Consider the following 17,855-nt stretch of genomic DNA (forward strand, 5'->3'; position numbering starts at 1 on the left):
TTGCACCTCCTTTATGGAGTGGGATGACTGTTGCCGTGCGCCACTCTGTGGGCACATAGCCTGAGGTGAGGCTGTGGTTAAACATGGTATTAAGTTGAGGGGTTAACTCATTTTGGAGCTCATGTAGCATGCAGCCTGGAATGCTGTCTGGTCCCCTGGATACTGTGTTTCTTGCCTTGGAGAGTGATGTTTTCACCTGGGTGTCTGTGATTTTAGGGGCAGCACAATCTTCTGGTATGGATATGAGCCCTTTGGGGGGAGAGGGTGGGGTGAAATTTGCACTGAACCCATCTGCCAATATATTGGCGATATCAGTTGGTTCCGTGAATTTTGAACCATTATACTGTAGCTCGGAGCAGATCTGAGAGTTGCTATTAAGGTTTTTGACATAGCTAAAAATGCTTGTGATTGTCTTTGGTATCTGTTGTGATTTTTCTTTAAAAGCTCGCCTTAGAGTTTTTTTATGTGGGTTCTTAGTTTTTTGCTAAAGCTGGTCAGGGATTATATTAAAGTAAACAAGTACTTTTTAATTGTAAGAAATATAAGTGATACAGTACAATAAGATAAAAAGGCTGGAAAAAAGCAAGTTTAATGTTCATGTGTGATCTTGGGCTGCTGGGGTGGAGGTGGGGTGTAAAAGTGCACTGATTAAATGTACAGTTAGGATATTTTCCATTTTATAATGGTGAATCTCTAGATTACTACCTTTGGCGTAAGCTGTAAACATGTATTTTGTAAGCATATAGGCTTTAAAAAAAAGACAAAATGATGAAATACGTGAAAATGTTGAGCTTCTTACAACTGCAATGGTATTAGCTTGTTTGCTTTCCACTGACAAATGTTCAGTGGAGTTGAGATGTCTGCAGTTGGACAGTCGTGCATTTTCTGTGTGAAATTCACAAAGGCGCATTCCTAAGTACATTCTCATGGAGACAAGCTGTCTGCAGTTGCAAGCCATTAATCTTCAGCATTCGGAGTATTCTTTGCTGAGGGAAATGTAAAGGTACAATGGCAACCAGTTCAGTGAAAAAATTAAGTTTGAAATTATGGGAAGTGAATAAGAGGCATCAACCTCCCTAAGAAGCCTTAATTCCTTAATGTAGTAAATAGAATAGTGAACAACTTAGATTTATTTAAAGATAGCCAGTACACTTTTTCTTAGGGCTAAAAATGAATGTTTTCTGAAAGCAAACAAGCTGTTTTTCATATCTGGGAGGGGAAGAAAGATAAGAAAAGAACAAACAGCAATCAGTGTAAGTGGGAACATAGGCTGTTGCATGTGCTTTAGTATGGATAACCTTAATTTTAGGTTAGATAATGCTTGTAGCTACAGCCATCAATTTGGGGCAATGGTTTCCTTCTGGAGAGTTAAACTTCATGTTTTGAAGATGTACATAGTTTTGTGTGTTTTTTCCAAGTTAATAGAGAATGGGGGTGCTTTGTATTTACTTTTCTGTTTGAAGGTTTTCATTAAAACAAAGTCTTGAAAAATAGGTTCATAGGTGTTTACTACGCTAACGACCACAAGGGTCTTTTTAAGCCTAGCCATTCATCCCAAATCTCTGACAAGTTTTGATATCCTTGATAAGTGTACGCATGGGCCTGGGAGATGAACTATTTACAGGTTACCTCTGTCCATTAGAGACATAGGTGCCAAACCACGGGTGAATTTCCAGTTTCTCATCCAATTGTCCTAGTTACACTTGACTTGGGTTAGGGAGGATCTCTGCTTCACATGGACGGGGGGATACATACCTATCTCTCCAGCAGGTCCTATTTATATCACAGGCAAAGTTTAAATCTTTAGAATGGTTAATTCTGGTGCAATTTGTATTGTGGATATCCAGGAAGTCCATAAGAGTGAGGTCACACAATGCCCTGTATTCCAGCCATAGATCTCCCCTCAAAAGCCTGTAGGAGACACAATACAGGGACAGAGCCTTGAGGCGGTCTGCTTAGGAAATATTACTTAAGCCCTGTATACTTTTAGTGAGGAACCTCTGTGGACATTCCAATTGTTGGATATGCCTGGTTAGGTATATACCAAAGGGGGCACTGTACTCAGTGACAGGTCTGATGAATGCTGAATACAGTGGAACAATGACTTCCTTGGACTTAGATGCCATACCTTTGTTTATAAGTTGCACAACATAGACTGTTGTTCCGTGGTAGTACAGCGGTAGCATTGTTGCATCACAGCAAGAGGTTCTCCCGTTCGATTCTCAGCTAGTGTGTGGGGAATGCCTTCTATGTGGAGTCTGCATGTCCTCCCCGCAGGTCGAGTGGTGTTCCGAAAGACATGCGTGAATGGGCGTGCCTTTGTTGAAGGTTGGGCGTCGAGCTGGCAACTCGGCACCGTGAAAATCTACTGCCAATCATTAGCGGACTGGAGTTCCGCTGTGGCAACCCTTAACTGGGAAAAGCCAAAAGACAACAACAACAACATAGACTGATTTCCCCACCACTGTAGACATGGGATGATCAAAGGCTAGATTACTATCTATGTGTATCCCTAAATCCTTGACTACTGGGGTCAACTCTAAGAGGTGTGTTGTTAATATGACAGTTACCATGGATGGAGGACTTGCCAAAGGATACTATTATGCATTTATTAGCATTTAGTTTTAGTCCATGGCTCTGACACTAGTTGTTTGTCTGTGTTAGCCCCTCCTGGAGAACATTTGTGATTCTATGACAGCTCCTAATTTGCAATCATCTGCAAATTTAGTGAGCCAGACACCAGTGACATTGGCCTTGACTTCTAAGAAGTAAAAGCCAAAAAAAGCAGTCCAAGGACTGAACCCAGAGGGACTCCACTTGTAAGTGGCCTCTTTGTAGAGATGGACTCCCTAGTTCTAACTTCCCGGGTCTTGTCTGTGAGCCAGTTGGTTATCCACCGGGTGACATACGGGTTTGTACCTAACCTCTTGAGTTTCTCAATACCTGGTTGGGGTATTGTGTCAAATTCCTTGGCCAGGTCAAGCTAGGTAGTGTGAACAAATTTGCCCTCATCCATTGTTTTGGTGACATTCTCGAAGAAGTCCACCAGGTTGAGTAGGCAAGATCTGCCCGTGATTAAACCAAACATGGTTGGGTCCAGTGTCTGGAGGTATACTACATCTCCATTGATCATCTTTTCATCTCTATTTGAATCTGTGTCACATCCAAACATGCTTTGTGCCTCATGAATGGAGAAAGGCAACATTCGTGTCTCATGAAAGGAGAAAGGCAACAGTCATCCCTCTGCACAAAGGTGGGCCATCTACAGACCCATAAGTCTCACTAGTCTTGTATGTAAAGCAATTTAGAAGATGCTTCTAGTCAGCCATTATTTGGCTATAGAAAAGCACGTAATTTAAAATATTAGATATACAAAATAGAATTACCCAGAGGAAAGGCAAATGAAAGAGCAAACAGGACACACAACCAATCCAATTAGTAAAAAACTACAAGAAAAACCTAGCCAAGCTGCAGCTTACACTATGTGATTCCTTAAAACCTCTTGTAAAAGAGGATAATGGGATATATGCAAATGACCCCTTAAGGAGATCAGGTGTTTCAGCTATATGGCAGTTCTGAATGCCCATGACATTTTTTCTTTTTAAGTCTGTTAATAGACCAATAAAGGCCAATAAAGCCAAACTCCACTAGCATGTGCACCCCACTAGTAGACATGCATGTTTCAGTCTTATGAACTCGTCAGCACAGTAGACTGCTTGTATAACCTTTAAAAACACAAGGTTGTTGTACCCAGGTGATGTCCATAACTATTAAGGTGCCTGCAAAATATCCCATCTAAGAACTAAATAAAAGAGTAAACAGGACAGACGGCCAATTCAATTAGTAAAAAAAAAAAACTACAAGAAAAACCTAAGCAAGCTAGTGTTTTCACTGTGTGATTCCGTAAAACCTCTTGTAAAAAAGGAGACTAAACATGCATGTCCACAGCTAGTGGGGTTTGGCTTTATTGGCCTGAATCTGTCCATTAACAGGCTTAAAAAGAAAAAAAAGTCTTGGGCATTCAGAACTACCATACAGCTGAAATACTGGATGTCCTTAAGGATTCATTTGCATATACCCCATTATCCTCTGAAAACTCTAGCTTGGCTAGGTTTTTCTTGTAAATATATTCTTCTTATTTTGGCTTTTCCCGGTTGGGGTCACCACGGCGGATCACCATCCGCTCATGATTGGCAGTGGAGTTTTATAGTGTCGAGTTGCCAGCCCGGCGCCTAACCTTCCACAGAAGGCACACACACATATACACTCATGCCTAGGGCCAATTTAGAGTGTCCAATCCACCTACAGCATGTCTTTGGGATGTGGGAGGAAACCCACGCGACCACAGGGAGGACATGCAGACTCCACACAGAAGGCACCCCAGCCAAGGATCGAACTGGAGAACCTCTTGCTGTGAGGCGGCAACGCTAACCGCTGCACCATCATGGTTTTCTTGTAAATATATTAAAAAGAATAATTGTTTTAAACATCCTGTTACTAACATTGTTCATTCATGTAAATCATATATGGACTGTGATTCTAATATAGTTTATTTGACACAGTGTGATCAGTGTAGATCATTCTACGTAGGTAAATCCAACTGCAAGTTAAAAATTTATTTGTAATAATAATGTCTAACATCAGAAGAATTATTATCAATGCCTTGCCTAAACACATTTCTGAGACTGATGATATACATACTTTTAAATTTATGGTGATGCAAACACGTTTTTGCAAGTAAGAGAGGTGGTGACAGTCACTAAAATGGAAGATGCTGAATATCATTGGAGAAATATACTTACACCAGATACCTATCCAGGGGTGAATGGTATGATTAGTTTAAAACCACTTTTAACAATGAAAAATATATATTACATAATCATACTGACTAATAAATAACTTAATTCCTTTACTTATACTTATTATATTTCCATATACTTATATTTACAAATACATAGGTTTATACAATTTTAATAGTTTTCAACTACGTATATATATTTTTAAATGGTTTTATTAATTAACCAATGGAGTTGATTTTTCATTTCATGTGCCTGTTAACAGTTATACAAGATGTCTGTTGACTGTTGAAGCATTTTATACCCGACAAAACATTTTTGTGAAAATCGTTTGTCAGCTAGTATATATTAAAAGAGTTTTTCATTATTCTTTATGTTCCTTGGTAACACGAGTTGGTTGCGTTTACCAACATTTTGAATGTGGACTCAGACATTATATTGCATTATACTGCAGAATCTAATTTACACACAGCATATTTGCTGTTTATATATAGTTTCCTGGCAAATGTTCTTGTGCACATTCACAGCCTTACTGACTGCAATTCTACTGTACTCAAAAGCATTTCTGCATTTAACTGCTAGCTTGATTCCACAGCATTAATATTTTTGTTGCACTTTTTTATGACTTAAAAACATTTCAACAAAACTTAATTCCACAGATTCTAAAGAACTGATTTTTAGCTTTACACTGTAACTTTATCTTTCACAAAGTTGCCAGACCATTTTCAACGAGTGTGATTTCTAGCCACTTGTTTGTGAGCAATTGCCATCCCAGTTGCGAAATGGCTGCCTGTATTTTAAGATTTTTTTTTATTATTATTATTTTTGAAACTGCCAGGCTTCATTTTCATTTCATTGATTCATATAGCAATAACCAACAACTGGGTGTGGTATAAAAAGAAGTTATGTCCTTACCATAACGTTCCATGTGGAGTGTTCATCTCGCCTTGGTTATTACACATGGGTTCGGAGCCGATCCTCGGCTCCGTGCCGGCCGACTGCAAGCTCTGCATCGAGAAGAAGCTCGAGGACATCTAATACCCACAATCCCCCTCTGCCTTTACCTCAGATCTAGTTTGCAAGCAAACCAGACAACATCACGCATACATGCCAAACTATATACATAATTACATATATACAAACATACCAAGGGTATGATAGAAACACTAACACTGCAACAGCAGAAGGAGAATACTCCAGACCAGGCACCAAATCGAACGTTCTTCCTAAGGGTGGGAAGGGTGGGAGTGTAATAACCAAGGCGAGATGAACACTCCACATGGAACGTTATGGTAAGGACATAACTTCTTTATGTGAGAGTGTTCAATCTCGCCTTTGTTCTTACACATGGGTAGCGTCCCTAGCTCCATGATCCTGAGGAACTCAAGGGAGAACGTTCTTGAGCACAGTGGAACCAAAGGTTGCCCTATCCCTAGAAACCCTGTCCACTTTGTAATGAGAAATAAATGTATGTGGTTTAGCCCAAGTAGCAGCCGCACAAATGATGTCTAAAGATAAACGAGCTGCATGAGCCAAAGATGTAGAAATTGATCTGGTAGAATGTCCTCTGGGTTTTGCTGATAATGTTTGATCAGAATTTTCATAAACATAAATGATACAATCAGTTAGCCACTTAGAAAGAGTTCGTTTCGTAACTGCAAGACCCTTTCTGCTGTCAGCAAAAGCTATAAATAGCTGATCAGATTTCCTGTGATCTTTTGTTCTATCCAAATAAAATCTGAGTTGTCTATGGACGTCCAGTTTGTGCAACATATACTCTAATTTATTAGAGTGGTCTTTAAAGAAGGTGGGTAATTCAATGGACTGATTAATATTACTAGTAGAACAAACTTTGGGAAGAAAGGATGGATTAGTGCGTAAGGATACTCTGTCAGAATGAAAAATTAAATAGGGATGTTTGACCGAAAGGGCCTGCAGCTCAGACACCCGTCTAGCCGATGTAATAGCCACAAGAAATAATGTTTTCCATGACAAAAATTTCAAAGTGCAACTTGAAGCTGGTTCAAAGGGTGGTAGCATCAATTTAGAGAGCAATAAATTTAAATTCCACGGTGATGTCGGGCTTCTGACTGGTGGTCTGATATGAAAGGAACCTTTTAAAAGGCTTTACAGAGTCTGTGAGCCATAATAGGTGCACCACTTTCTTCTATATGATAGCTAGAAATGGCAGCCAACTGTACTCTTAAGGTAGCCGGAGAAGCTCCTTCCTGAAATAATTTGGTTAGAAATTCTAAGACCTTATTCAACGGAGCTGTAACAGGGTCCAACTGATGTGACTCCGCCCAGAAGACAAAACGTTTCCATTTACTAGTATAAGTCTTTGTAGTGGAAACTTTATGAGAAGCTACCAAAATATCTTGAACCGCCGATGTAAGGGAATTGACCTGGCTAAAAGGAAGCGGAGCCAAGCTGCTAGATGGAGAGATTCAGGGATGGGTGAGGAACTCCTGACGAGTGAGTCAGTAGATCTGGCTCTGGGTCCAGCATCCAAGGTCCCGAATGCGGTGATGCAAGAGAAAGGGAACCAAATTTGACGAGGCCAGAACGGAGCAATGAGAATTATAGTCCTCTGAAGGTTGTTTGCTTTCTGCAGAAACTTTGCAATCAGGGAAATGGAGGAAAAGCATATAGGAGACCCGGGGCCAATCGTGCACCAGCGTCCTGGGACTTCCCTGGAGGGGTAATAGGGCAAAGTAGCTCCTGCATTTGGCGTTCATTGGAGACGCAAACAGATCGCAGGTAGGCTGGCCCCATTTGCGAAAAATCTTTTCCGCAACTGACTGTTTGAGGGACCACTCGTGAGGCAATAGTATTGCCTGCTCAGCCTGTCGGCTATGACGTTGGATGACCCGGGATGTGCGTTGCGATCAGAAAGCGACCGTGGACTCTGCCCATTGCCAAATTCTCATGGCCTCTCTGCATAGTTGGTAGGACCTGGTTCCCCTTGCTTGTTTATGTACCAGACTACGGACATGTTGTCTGTCTGAACTGCAATGGTCCCTGGAGGAAGAAGGGGAGCAAAGTGTTGCAACGCCAAAAACACTGCCCTCAACTCCAGAACATTGATGTGCAGATTATACTCCAGATTGGTCCATTCGCCTTGGACTGTCTGTCCCTGAAAGATGCCCCCCCACCCTATCAGGGAAGCGTCCGTGGTTATCGTCGCTGACGGTGTGGGTAGCACAAATGGTCTTCCGCCGGAAAGGTTGCAAGTCTGTAACCACCACATTAGGTGTGATTTGCATGTTTTCGTTATCAAAATTTCGTGAGTCAGTGGAAGTTGTTGGAATGACCATTGTGCAAATAGAAGCCATTGTAGCACTCTCATGTGCAGTCTTCCCAATGGTATTGCTATGAGAGAAGCTGCCATGAGACCCAAAACTTTCAGAACAATTTTTGCTGGGGATTTCCTGGACGACAGCAGAAGGGAAATGTTGAATTGAAGTGCTAGTATTCTTTCTGTCGGAAGTTTTAGAACTAACTGACGCGTATCCAATTCCGCTCCTATAAATAAGATATGCTGTGATGGCTGTAGCAAAGATTTTCAAATTTACTGAAATGCCAAGGTGTGTACAAAGTTGTAGGGAGTAATCCCTGGCTTGTATCAGTTGACGCCTGGTGGTGGCAGACAGGAGCCAGTCGTCCAGATACGGAAACACCTGGAATCCTAGGCGCCTCAGATGAGACGCTACCACTGCCATGCATTTGGTGAAGACCCTGGGGGCTGTGGTCAGGCCAAAGGGCAGGGCTCGAAACTGATAGTGACTGGCTCCCAGACGGAAGCGCAAGTGATCTCTGGACGCCCTGGCCATTTTGATGTGGTAGTATGCGTCCTTCAGATCTATTGAGTACATCCAGTCGTCCTTCCGTAAGAATGGAAGGATCGATTGAAGCGTGACCATTCGGAACTTTTCCTTCTTGACAAAGGTGTTGAGATGACTTAGGTCCAGAATTGGCCTCCAGTCCCCTGTTTTCTTTGGAACTAAAAAGAACCTTGAGTAAGTTCGAATCCTATATGGTCTGCTGGGACTGGTGGGATGACTCTTATCTTAGAAGCTTTGAAATTTCTGTAGCTGCTGGGTCTCGCAGATGGGGTGGTACATCTGGGAGTTTTTTCTTTGGAATGGGGGTGGATAGAAATGGGAATTTGTAACCTCTGGTAACAACGCTTTTTACCCAATTGTCTGAAGAAAGGTTTTGCCAGGCCTGAGGGTATAAAGCTAAGCGACCCCCGACTGCCTACAGAGCAGGACAGTCGGGCCTCCTCTCAGGAGTGCTGAAAAGGTTTGCCAGGGAGGTTATCCCTGTCACCTTGGTTTTGCGGACCCCTCTGCCGCCAGGGCGGCGTCTTCCACCTCTGCCCCCTCTGCCTCTAGAGGGGCATCACCCTGTGTGTTTGGAAAAGATCCTTGAGGTTTTGAAACCACATTTTCCCACCACGTTGCCCTTTGGGGTACGGTCTGGAAGGGGTGGAAAACGGACTCCGACAGCAGACAGAGTCTTTCCCTCCTGTTCACACCGGGTAAGGGTCTCCTTTACTTTAGGGCCAAAAGTGTGGCTCCATCAAATGGGGCGTTAGTAAAGGAAGACTTGAAGGCTTCCAAGCGAACATAAGCGCATCCAGGATTGCCTACGAAGAGCAATCGCTGAAGCCGCTGCCCTACTCGATCCTTGCTGCATAGGATATCAGCCTCATGGACGAGTTCACAATGGACGTAAGGGTGTTGAGATGCGCTGTAACTTTCTCTGAGACAGCGGCATCTGTAGCACCCTGGAGGGTATCTCCCAACTCTTTGACTAGATCCCTCTGTAAGCGTGTAAAATGGGTCAAATAGTTCAGGGAACGCATAGAAAGCAGCTGAACTGAAAATGCGCTTCCCATATCTGTCCATGGTCCTAGAATCTTTGTTAGGCGGATGGACAGATGAGGAAGACTCCGACATCTCCGTTTTCGTGGCCGCTGCCACCACCATGGCGTCTACTGGGACTCCTTTGGTAAGGTAAGCTTTGTCCTGTGGTGCCGTGATGTACTTATTTGGCTTCCTAGGGACAGGTTCCACCGTGTCAGGAGTCTCCCACGCCCTTCGAGCAATCAATTCCATTAACTCATCATAGGCGTGACCCAGGAGGAGGAAGGGCGGGCACCAAATGCCTTCAGCAAAACTGACTCATCCTCAGAAGGGGGGAGGGCTTGCCAGTCACCTCTCTGTTTAAGGATCTCCAAGATGTCAGAAAAAGAGACATCCTCTGAAGGTGACTTAGGGGACCCTTCTGACTCATCTAAGTCAGTATCAGATGTCAAGGATTCTTGTGGAGAATCCAAGTGTCTCCTCTTACACAGTCTTTTCCTAGGAACTTCGTGGGGAGCATCCGAAGAAGCCTCCGAGGAAGAGGGGGCACCCTCCAGGGGTGGCTGAGACACTGGTGCCCGGCTTGGGCGTGGCCGTGGGTGCAGAGGAGGATAACGGTCCTTTGTGGGGAGGAGAAGCTGTACCTGCTGATGTGGTTGTCTGGGTAGACAACACCTTCCTCATGAGGTCGAAGGCCCCTGGGTCCCGAGTCGAGGTATCTCCCGGTTCCGAAGAAATGGGAAGAATCCCTGAAACAGGAACCGAAGGCACCGACCCCGAGGACGGAACTGAATCGATCCGTGCGAGGCCCGAGAGGAGAGTCGGAACGAAACATCGGTCCGACTCTCGGTCCCGGAACCAAGGACAGATCTTCGGGCCCGAGACTCCGGTACCGGATCGGATGGAGTCGAGGTAAACGGTGCCGACCGAGAAAAAGACGGTTCTGGCACCGGGGGCTCCACAATCATCAGGTCAGCTTCTTCCGGCTCCGAAGACTGAACAGGTCTCGGAGGAGGAACAGATGGAGATAGTGGCAGGCCTTCAAGTCTCGACATCAACTGAGAGGAGACCGAAATAAGCTTGGACAGAGCCGTATGCTCCATAAGTTTCTGCACCACACGGTCCACGTCGGTGTCGGAAAGGGCTCTAGAAGAACGAGTCGAAGGGATCGAAGACGGAGCCGACCTCAACAGAGTCGCTGGAGGGAGCTCCGTCACGGTTCCAAGACTCGAGGCTCGAAACTGCCAACAGTTGAACACTCGGCCCGAAGTCTGTGGAACCGGTGATCTAACTAGACTCGAAGAGCTCGGAGCCGATGACTTTGGCTCCGGCGCCTTCGACCCCTTGAACTTGGATGCCTGGTCTGAAGCATCCAAAGCCTCCTGGAAAGAGGGTTTCAGCAATCCTCTATCCATCAGTTTCCTGCGCCTATCTGTCATGACCCTCCCACTAAAAGAGTGACAAATAGAGCAGTCCTCTTGTAAGTGGAGAGGGCCAAGACAGTAGACACAGGAACTGTGGTTGTCTGTGACCGACATTTTTTGGCCACACTGACAACGTTTAAAACCAGATTTCATCTTTTCAGACATATTAACAAATGAGAAGACAGTCCAGTCCAGTAAAAAGTCAATCCAGTAAAAATGTCAAATCCGGGAATAAGAGTCTGTTTGATAAAGCTAAAAACAAGACTACCACAAGTTTTTAGTCAAAGAAGTCGAATCCGAAGTCTTATCCAGTAATAACTGCCAAAAAGGCAAGACTACAAAAGTTTTAGTCACAAGTCCAAGAAGAGGTAGGCCCCGAAAAACTCTAACTCGAAAGTTAACAAGTTAACTTATTCTAAGTATAGAGAATTCCTGACACTCACACACCTACTCTTACTTAAGTAACTAGAATTTAAAGAAACTTTCTGAAAATTAGTACAGAATAGATAAAAAATCTTATCTGAACAGCCCCGAGCTAGTCTCCAGCGATGCGTACTGCAGCAGCGGCAAACTAGATCTGAGGTAAAGGCAGAGGGGGATTGTGGGTATTAGATGTCCTCGAGCTTCTTCTCGATGCAGAGCTTGCAGTCGGCCGGCACGGAGCCGAGGATCGGCTCCGAACCCATGTGTAAGAACAAAGGCGAGATTGAACACTCTCACATTGAAGATTTACACACAGTTGGTACAGTTTAATAACAAGGGTGAAGCACGAGTGAATAAACAAAGGCAACCATGGGTAAATCTTCCATACAACACATCCAGGAACTGGTTATTGCTATTATGCAATGACATTATTTAAGAAAGAAATCGCTTACTTTTGTTAAATAATGTCTTTATATAATGGCTCCATGGTGTTCTTTCGCTTTCTTTCCATATCCTACTGCTTTCCTGATGTGCACATGCATATGGGACTTATTATATCAGTGCTTTGGAAAGGTAGAAATGGAGAAAGGAAGATCTTTGTGCTTCATTTAAAAAAAAAAATACTAATAAAATCATAATGTTTGAAATCCGGACAGTTCAGAGGTACAAGACAGACAGGGCAGAAATACAAGGAAAATCAAATACATTTTCCTTGTATTTTATCTGCCCTCAGTATGTACCTCTTGACCTCTTAGCTCAAGAAAACTGGAAAGCTGTAGCATAAATTAATAGAAGAAAGTCTGGGTGACCAAACTTTTTTCTATTGGTATATGCTCGATTTAGAACAGGCACGCTGGTTGGGTTAACAAATCAGTGTGCATGTTTCTGAATGTTAATGACTTATCACTGTATAATATACAGTATTAATTTGTTTGCGTGATGAGCATAAGTGCTAATTACATATTCATGCAGTGCACTGCACTTAAACATAAACAAGCAAGGTTTTATGGCTAGCAACAGTGCTGCCAGCCAGGAAACTATATAAAGTAACACTGATAGCAGCAGACATGTAGACCTGTCAAACTAGGTCTGTGGGATTTTGCAGACTGCTACAATGATTATCAGGGTTAATAATACAATGTATATGGTCCAAACACATTAAAGGACAGTATATGCAGTGCAGAGAATTGTGGAGTCCCATTTCAGGCATTCTGTACAAAAATTGTGTAAATGAGCTGTAACGGTACACGGACTACCATGTAAAATAAACAAGGGAATTGTGTGTACTGAATAGGGATACACAGATGAATTGTAGGAATGAACGCAGGGAAAGAGAACAGGTGAAACATCTTAATGTACAACAGATGAGGACATGTAAATTAAGACAGTTGTAGCAAGAACACTAACATATCAACGGACTGCACAGTGAAAATGCACATTATGTGGCTGTCACACAAGGTGACATAACAATGGAGAAGGATATATTTGTGATACAAACATCTATCAGGGAAGCTGTATACAACAGAGGTTAGCTGCATATTGTGAAGCTGTGCAAAATGAGTTGTCTGAATATGACTGTAATTTCAGTGTAGGTCGCCACCAAGTGGGACAGATAGTTACAGGGTCATGAAAAACAGTAAACAGAAGCATGGGCAATATCAGAATAATACCACCAGTAATTCAATGTCTATGGTATAATATATGTGATTGTGAGTGATCACAGATGGTTCTGCACAAAAACACTTGTACAACTATTACTAGATATCAGTAATCTATGAGGGTAATCAAGCACACTGTCCTGACAGTCTAACATCTGCTGGAGGTGTTAGGATGGACACTGCTATACCTGTATGTGATATGATCAATCCAGGCTAGTTGACAGGTGTGTATGGCATAGATATAACACAATCCACACTGTCACAAAAGTAGCCTATGCCATTAATGTTGCCAAACAGTTATGTATGTACTGTTTGCATCACCTAAACAGGTACACACATGAATCGGTTACATCACCTTGATAAGTGTTCTGCACCATCAGAGAGTAATGTTTATGAAACAAAAAAAATACCTAGGAATGGCCAATAAGATGTGTGGGAGCTCACTGTGCAAATGTGGTACACTTCAGTTATGCATCCCTGGAAGATATGTATGGAGGTATAGGAAGAAGGCTGCATTGTACTTAGTTATTGGTATGATGACGGCTGTGAGCTATGGAAAGATTATGGCCTATGATGTGGATGTTCTGCACATACTCCAGAGTTGTGTTACATATAAGGGAGTATTCACTACTGTGAGCACATGCACATGCTGTTGGACGTTCCACATACCATCTGCCTCAGTACACAGGTCACAACAGTTGGTCTGCTCATAGGGGTGTGATGTCTACATTATCACTGGGTTGTGCATTTGTTTTCATAACATAAGAAATAACCCCATGTTTTTGTTTAATCTCATGTGTCTTAATGGCTGTGGCAGCAATCTTTGGTATGTGTTGATACTGTCTGCATCATACTAATAGCACAGCAGAAGTCTGACTTGGAGAGTGTTGAATAACAGCTTATAGGTGATAACATCCGCAGTGTCTGGTGGGAAGAAGATGATAACAGCAGTGTCTCCCATGCTGGTGTAAAATGCTTTCTCTAATGTCAAGCAAGTGTACAAACACACAGAGACACCAACAGAGCCCCTACCTATCTAAGCAGACAGAACAGAAACCTCCGAATTTAACATAAACACCACAGCACAAGTCTGACTTGGAGAGTGTCAGACAACAGTTTATAGGTGATGACAGCAGTGTCTGGGGAGGAGAAGATGGTAACAGCACTGTCAAGCAAGCATGCGCGCGCGCACACACACACACACACACACACACACACACACACACGCACATACCAGTTGACTGCTGTGAGAACAGAACCCCTACTTAAGTACACAAGACTACAGAACTCAGTACTTTACACAAGCGCCATGGCACAAATCTGACTTTTACAATGATGCAAGATAATTTAAAGTGGTTGACATCATCATTGCATATTTAAGCGCAGATGTTGGGAAGCCTCTGTGAAATGGATAGCTAGTCATGTACAACTGTCAAGATCTTAAAATTCTGCATGTTGTTGTGTTTCCAATGAGCAAGTATACTTTGAGAGAGCTTTACAAACTATATGCAAACAGCTGTCCAAATTACTACAACTGTTGGAAAATCTGATGTGCATGTTATATAACAAAGCATTTGGTATTTATTTCCTTAATGTAGTTGATACATTTGTGAAGTACTAAGAGACCACGGATGCAGTGCATGGGGGGAGATAAGAGATGGCTGCAGTGCAAGTATGTGTTGTTTACTTAAAAATGTCCTTCCCTTTGTGCTTTTACATGTACTTTCATGGGATGAAGACTACATCTACAGTAAACTTAAATAGTACATGCTAATGTGCACTTTCCATAGCACGCTGCCGAGCAGCTGGGTTGTGCGATTAATGGCAAAGTGTTTGCACATGTGAGATGTATATTTATACTACTTTCCCTGTTTGCATGTAAGTGGTTGAGCAAACGCAGGCCTTACTGATAAGATTCTGAGAGTTGAGTACTTGAGTGAATGGAACACACCTGCTGCTTAGCTGATTCTGTGGCAGCAGGTGTAAATGCACTGACAGACTTCTTTTCAAGCCCAGATGATACAGTGTTTGAATACAGGTGTATGTTTTAAATATGTATTCATAATTCAATGTGTTACCTCTGCGCAGAGTGTCTAAACAGAAATGTGCAGAGGTAACCGCACCAAGAAAGAGCCATTCACAGTCACTTGGCATTGGTGCACAATGCTTCTGAGCAAGCACAGAGGCCAAAAAGTGAAGGGCTCCATTACTTAATTTTTTTTATATATGTGTGTTGTGTGTGATTCTATTTTTTGACCAGATTAAAAGTGTTAAAATAGGGTAGACAGGAAAGGGATGGAATGGGGGGCAATCAGGGGGAAGAACAAAGAGAAAGCAATATAGGAATGTGCACAAGGGAGGTAGGAAAGAACCATAGCTATCCACATCTTCAAAAGTGTACAATAAAAATATGTACAGAATATTAGCTGAATTTGGACTGTCACCTCAACAAAGAGGGGTGACAACAACACAACCATGTTACACAGCCAAATGAATCAGATCAAGTGTGTCAAGAAGGCACATGTGTGAAGTGGAGAGCTATGTACCTGATGAAGTTTTTTTGTGGGACAAGTGCCCATTTTTTTTCTAAGTTCAGTAAGAGAGGAATGTTGGCTAAGGGACATAGGTATTTCTGGTCAGGTAAGTAGAGTCGGTGAGGAAGGAGGTGCAAACAAATGGGACAAAATACAAGGGATGGAGACAGTGAGAGACACAAAAAGATTGGGGGACACCATGATTGAGGTTAGGGAGGGGACAACAGAAGCCCATGCCCATCAAACATGGGGATAGTGAGAATCTAGTCCTCACCCACAGGACTGTCATCATCCCCTTACTTCGCTGGCTGTTGGAGTGCTTGATATCACCTAATATAGACCATGAGGGAAAGCAGCCTCTCCATCTGGTGTAGATGTGCACCAGTGGTGGTGTGCACAACCCTACGCACCAACCCTGGCATCTCCTGGTCGGTGATAAAATCTCCACCTTTTTCCACTACTCCCGGAAGGTACCACAGCACCAGCTTTCAAGGAAGTGCTACCTGAGGGTGCAGGTAGTGCAGGGGCAGCAGAGGCAGTACTGCCAGGGTGGGTCCCAGATGTGATGGGCATGAGTGCTAGAGCTGGTGGAGCAGAGACAGGCTCAGCCACTGGGATTGGCCTACCTCCATGGACTGTAAAGCATTTTGTCATTTGTTAAATATGAATGACATGGAAACATTTTGACAACACACAGAAAAATAAAAAAGAGATGAGGGTTGGGGTAGGAAGAAAAAAAATGAGTACCATCATGTGACACAGAATGCATCATCACAGTAACAATATTTTATCTAAACTTTTACATTTAAGTATACTTAACTACAAACTATAATTTAGGATTGCTCAAAGTAATCCTTGCAATGTGCAGCTATTGCACATATACAGATTTAACAGGAAATTTATGCCATTTATGCACAAATTAATGTAATGTTTTTAATGGATTGTACTATTTTATACTTGTTACTCGAGGTATATGAAACCACAATGTCTGACTGTAGTCTTACACTTAACTCCTACAGTTGGTTTGTGCTACAGACTGAAGCATGCATGCTTGCTTTTACAGCTAGGATATGCATGCTTTCTCTGCTACAACTGTATAGAAATTAATTTAAAAGCTACCAATACTACCTCTCTTGCACTGCATACATACCCATTGCTTCCCTCAGTCTCTCTAGATGCTCAGCATGGGCTTTTCTATTTGCAGTTACCATGACACTGGTTGTAGTATAAACAGAAGAGAACAAGAGAAGAGCATTACACATACCAATCTTGCCTATATGTAGCTTTCTACCTACTAGAAATCCTCTATTAGTATACTTACACAACTGTGGGATGTTGCTAGTTCTCAACTCATCCATCCACTGGTTGAGTGCATCCCTCTTGTACCTTTTTAGGTCATTAAAGTGATGCTTACACTGTTCTCCAATGTGTGGAATGCCAACTGCACTGGAGACAGCCTTGGCCAGAGTATTCCACACCTCAGACTTGTACTAGGAGCAGGCATAATCCTTCTGCAAAAACCTTTGGCTGTGGCGCTTTACAAGGAGTCCAATAAAGAGTCTGGACTCCTCAACACCCCACCTCTGCACCCTAAATTGGCCACCTTCCCTTTACCATCAGACATGTCCAAGCAGGGAGAACAGCAATAGCAAACAATAATTTCCACCAATTCCTGTTATTGCATTTACTGGTAGTGCACAAACCCAAACAATGATGCCAACTGCATTTGCACAATGTTAAGCGGACAGCAACTGTGGCAAACAAAGAGGAAAGCAGTTTTTTAAATGGGAAAGTGAATATGACAGTTGGCAATAGTTTGAATGCTGTTTGCTGCTGGAACTGTTTGGTGATTTCACTTTGTAGACATGCACTGGGGGCATACATTTCATGACCTGACATTTTTGCTTTGGCTTTATACCACGATAAGAAAGATTTTTACAATGTGGGATTCAGACCTAACCATAACAGACAACACATTTTCTTCCACAGTGGTGATTTTACACCTCTTCTATAGAAGTACTTCTGAGACAGTAATGAATTATATATAAATACACATAAAAGAATGAGGGATTAACCATGTATTTCTATACATTCATGTGTGTATGAGTCTTGATGAAGTCTGAAGGCCATCCAAGGGCAGATAGCACAA

The 17,855-nt window shown here is 42.7% G+C and overlaps 1 protein-coding gene across 1 annotated transcript in view; it reads right to left on the bottom strand.

Moving 5' to 3' along the window:
- The window catches only part of PER2 (period circadian regulator 2), a 1,339,110-nt gene that overhangs the window by 483,694 nt on the left and 837,561 nt on the right, over window positions 1–17,855 (bottom strand). The window lies entirely within an intron of this gene.

This window comes from Protopterus annectens, chromosome 4.part1 (genome assembly GCF_019279795.1).
Source record: "Protopterus annectens isolate FY-2018-M chromosome 4.part1, PAN1.0, whole genome shotgun sequence".
NCBI classification, from domain to species: Eukaryota; Metazoa; Chordata; order Ceratodontiformes; family Protopteridae; genus Protopterus; species Protopterus annectens.